We start from the raw sequence: 5,078 nt of genomic DNA on the forward strand, positions 1-5,078 counted from the left end.
TTCTTTTTGATTATCCTTGCCAGAGATTTGTCTATTTCACCAGTCTGCTCAAGAAATAAGTTCCAGCATTTGTATCTCAGCTCTTCTTCCTGTCTCTCACCTTTTTTCTCATAATTGTCACCTCTTTCTCCTTTCCCTTTATATCCCAAGAGAGGTGGCCAATTTTTTCTCTACCTTGCTGATTTGTTTTTCTGGGTCATCAAGTCTATTTTTTATTACTTACTTCCAAAGTGGTTTTTAATTTAAATATTAAGATTTTAGTTACTTTGTAATTCTCCCATTTCTCACCTATCTCCCTTTTTATATTACCTTGTTGCTTCATTTTGAAATGAAATATATATTCTCTCCCTAAGACTTTCTGCTCCTTTTTCAAGTGAATGGTGTATCCTCTTCTACTGAGCTCCCTGGCAAGATGGGCACATGTTCTTCTCAGGTCTGCAGCTCGGGGCAAGTGTGAGGGCTCCCAATCAGCCTCTGGCTCCTGGTTTGTCTGGGCTGTGCTGACTTGGGAGCCTTAACCACCGCCTGAGCCTCTGGCACTAAGCTGCTGTGGGGCGAGGGTGTCTTCCCAGCATGCTCTGGTTGTCATGGCTTCTCCCTTTGCCCCAGCTCCAGCCGGCTGGTGAGAAGGACACTTCTCACAATGCATTGCCTACCTGCCCCTGCCTTTCCGTCTTCTGTAATCTGTAGTTTCTGACTTGGTTGTAGACAGATGGTGCAAAGGACGAGGGGTACTGTGATGGAAAGAGGTAATAAGATTTCTGCTTCAAAGGACAACTCTTAAGAGGCAGAGAAGAGTGGCTGGGCTTGTTTCTGGTGGATCAGACACACAGACAGCCCAGATGGGAGCATCGATGTGAAGCCCCTTCTTTTCTTTTCCAAGTAGGCCTCATCAGAGGGTTTCTGATGGAGGTAGGCAGGTGAGATTGCTGGGTATTTGCCCCTTTGTCTACATTCCTGACATCCTTGTGAGAAGTTTTTTTTTTTTTCTAGGCAAGAACTTTAATGAACTGTTACTGACAACATAAAAAAAAAACAGTATAATATATACAAAATCATCATTTTATGTCAGGAGAAAATTTATCATGTCGGCAACAGAACATGTCTGCTGACCTCCAAGTGGCTGGCATAGTACATCCACTCTGTGACAGGCCCACTGGGACTGTGGTGAACATGCCTGTACCTCAGTACAAAGTTCCCTTTCCCTGAGAAATGTACAGAAGGAGAGATGAAGAACGTGTACCCAAAAGGAAGAGGGAGAGGCTGGGTACCCTGTGCCCCGAGCTCAGAACTTCAGGGGGATGACCGGCCAGTACTTGAGCTGCTTTTGGTCACAGTGCTTGTCAAAGCTCAGCTGCATCGCAGCCTCCATGGCCTGGATCTTGGGGGCGCTGTCCCCATACAAACGCTTCATCTCAGCCTGGGACGCTGCTCACTAGGCCTCTCAGTTGGGGCCTCTACCAACCAGCAAGTGTTGCGGTACAGGTCGTGGTCAGCTTTCACATAGCTGTCCAGGCGCTCTGCATCCAGCTGCTGTCACCACCGTCCTTCTCTGTGCCTCTTGGTCTCTGCAGAGTACTGGTGGAGCTCTTTGGTGATTTCCATATTGCTCAGGTCACATTCTACCTCTACATCTAACTCGATCTCCATCTCTTCCTCTTTGGACAAAGCTTGGTCTTCTCTTGTGGATGCCTGGATTCTACTGCTGTCATGTGGATGCTGCCCAGATCCTCTGAAATGTGAAGAACTGCATGGGGAGTCCTGCCGGGTCATGATGGTCATAGAAGGACTAAGGATGCGCAGCCTTGTTATCGTAACAGCTTGGGGAAGAAGTGCAGGAGGGAAGTACCATGGAAGACTCAAACAGGATTCCCCGGCCTTCCTGCAGGCATTGTGGTGGCTTTGCATCCAAGCCATTGCTTGATGATAATGTTGCCAGTATCTTGCATATACTGGATGAGAATACCAAGGCCTGGTAGCTTTCAAGGTTCATGCCTTCACCGCTGCCATCTCTGATTGTGAAAGTACAAGTGGGTGACAAAACTCATGGGCTCGCAGCTTGCAGATCCTGAGCGGTGGCCGAGCAGGTGCCTAGTTTCCCTTCTTTAGTGAGAAGTTTTAAAGATTCCCTGGTCACTCATTGTTTTGAGCTAGATGTCTCGTGAATTAGTAGTTAGCACACACTTATTGCTTACCCCTCCCTCACATTCATTTCTTCATCATCTAACAACGGTTCCTGATTGGACTTGGGGTCAAGCCCTCTCTTAGCCCAGGTGGCTTGGGTGGGGGTTCTTGAGGTAGAGCACATGACTCTGACCTAAGCCAATCATCACTTCTCATTTCCCAGGTCACAGCAATTAGTTCAGGGGTGGGCATGTTACCAGAGGCTGAGAATGAAGTTCAGGACTTTTGTGGAAAGCAGGCTCAAGTCCCCCGGCTAGACTTGAACCCTCAGGCTTATGAAATGAGCATTGGATGGTACCTTGAGTTTGAGAATAAAGCTGAGGACTGGAGAGAGGTCATATATTGGAGACAGCACAGAGCTCCTGATCCAGCCTTGCCTGAAGCTGGCCCTACCCTTTGATCTTTTAGTAATAGGAACTAATAAATTTTCTTTTATGTTTAAACACATTTAGGTCAGATTATAAGTCAACTGAAGTAGAACGAGTCCTCACTGATACAAGTATGATCAGCAAAAGAAAAAGACCAAATATAATAGGGAAGACATATTCCTTAATATTTATAGTTTGGAAGGCAAAGAGGTTAAAGGGGACCACTCATGTCCCCATGGAGTCCATGGAGTCACAGCCAAGCACTCCTGGGGGGATCTGGGTGCTGGCATCTCCAGCCAGCCCTGTGATAGAGATCTGAGGAGTTCCCCTTAGAGCTTCTCAAGGAAATCCTTGATGCAATAAGACGCACACTTGGGGAAGCTGTTCTCTCCAGACAGGGTACAACTTGAGAAATGGTTTCAAAATGTTTTGACATGTTCCTGAATGGCAGGTCTATGGGAGAACAGAACAGGGACTGTGGTATGTTTGAGGCTTTCTGTGACCTAGGGGTAGGTGTCAGGGAAGCTTCCAAACTCTCCCTAGAGGCCAAGCCAGGGCTGCCTGAGAGGCTGGACAGTGGGCACTCAGGCCCCACTGGGCAGGGACACCAGTGTGTCATGCTTGTTGTCACACTTGGCTTATTTGTTCTCCTCCACCAGGAATTCTGTGGGGCAGGGGACTGCACGCTGCACACATCACAGCTGCTCATCCAGGGCTCAGGGAGCACAGGTGTTGTGGCAGTTGCTTCATCTTGAGTGGCACGGAGCACAGAGCAGCCACTGTGGAGTGTGGAAACACCAAACCCTGAGTCACCACTGACTGTTGCCCTGGGCATAGAACCCCAGGTGAAGGCACTTCACACTGGTTATCCCCATGCAACCAGGAAGCTAAATGGTGGCAAAAAGAAAAACAAAAAAAAAAACACCAAAAAGTTATAATGCAGTCAGGCTGGACCAGAGAATTCCTGCATGTGCAAGTTTGTGTGTGTGTATGTTTTGGAAGTCATGCCAGATGTTGTCTTTCTTCATGTGACATTTGGTATCTTTTTCTACAGCAGTGTTCCATTATGTTCTAGTTCTTGAAAGAGGCAGTGAGGCAACACGTGTACAATGAAATTTATTTGAGAAATGATTTATGTGTATTATAGTCCTCTCTTAGAGGATCACAAAGTACATTAGCATATTAAAGGCTCTGAGAGGTCCTGTAATAAAGGAGCCTGGTTGATTGAATGATTGTGGAACTCATTGTGGGTGAATCATTCGCATACTGGATGGAATGTGGTGTCAGGCTGACTGTGCAGAGGGTGACTAGTCCCTGAAATGTAGATAGGGGCCACCTAGAGTATGGTGGAGTGTCGGGCATGGATGGGTGAACTGACCAACTGGGCTATGCATTTCAGCCCCAAAGCACTTAAAGCATAAGGTAGATTGTAAGATCCTGGAGTTCACCTGGCTTAAACACCTCCTTTCATAGAGAAGGACTCAAGGTCCTTAGAGAAGAACTGAGTTACTCATGATCACCAGTCAGAGCTCTTGGCTGTAACACATAGCTGCCAATGTTGGATACCTAAGGAGAATGAGATTTGATGGAAGGATATGGAGAAGGCCACTGAACCCACTGGAAGACTGGAGAACCAGGTCCAGAAAATAAGCAGAAGCCAAGGGAAAGTGGGCTGCTGAGAGCATAGCCAGATCATGCCATGAAATCTGATTAGCCCACTTCAGCTAGAGCCCATGATGCATCAGAAATGGACCCATGGCTCTCTGTGTTCTTCCCAGTGGGGACAGGTGATTGGCTGAGCACACACTGCGTTCCCCTCCCTGGCTGTTAGGGTCTGGGAGAACAGGTGGGAGGCTTTCGTGGCTTCTGCAGCTGAAGCCTGGAGCCCGTCTCTCCCAACGACTCACACAGGAAGGAAGCCCCCATTTGGTTGGGGGCAGAGTGAGGTTACAAAGCCCATCTCCTGTCTTGCAGTTCAGATCATGCAGCCAAGGGTACTCTTTTACATAAGTGTTTAAAATCTTGATTTCATCAGCAACATGGAACTTGCAGAGTTCCTGCTTCCGTGATAGAAGGATATGAACTATTTGAAACATTCGCATCTACTGCTCTCCTTGGGGATTCCTACCATCCTTCCATTCTTTACTCACTGGCCTCATGGTAGAGTAACTACAGCAGAAATGCAGAACGAGAGAGAAACAAATAGGCAGCTTTTGAAACCCATGGCAGAGACAATAGTTTGAGAGTCTCAAAATCTTGCCTTTCGAGAATCCAAGTCCTGACACACAGAACTCAGGAGGACTAGTGTATGGTTTGTTAAGCTACTTTTTCCCACCTACCCAGTCTACATTAATCCCTGAGCAAAGAAAAAAAAAAGTCTTTAGAAGAAAAGAGAGTTAAATGCTGGCATGAATCTCTGGGAATGGTCCTACCTACACATTCCATGCTCTCAAACTCTGAAGTTGAGGGGATGATAGAATCTCCAATAGTTTAGGGGATCAGAGAGAAGAGAGACAAATGCCCCCA

At 47.0% G+C, this 5,078-nt stretch overlaps 1 pseudogene; it reads right to left on the reverse strand.

Moving 5' to 3' along the window:
• Nucleotides 1-1,111: 1,111 nt before the first annotated feature.
• LOC100461188 (gem-associated protein 8-like) lies at nucleotides 1,112-2,019 on the reverse strand (annotated as a pseudogene).
• Between the last annotated feature and the right edge of the window lie 3,059 nt (nucleotides 2,020-5,078).

This window comes from Pongo abelii, chromosome 16, assembly GCF_028885655.2.
Source record: "Pongo abelii isolate AG06213 chromosome 16, NHGRI_mPonAbe1-v2.0_pri, whole genome shotgun sequence".
Classification (NCBI taxonomy): domain Eukaryota; kingdom Metazoa; phylum Chordata; class Mammalia; order Primates; family Hominidae; genus Pongo; species Pongo abelii.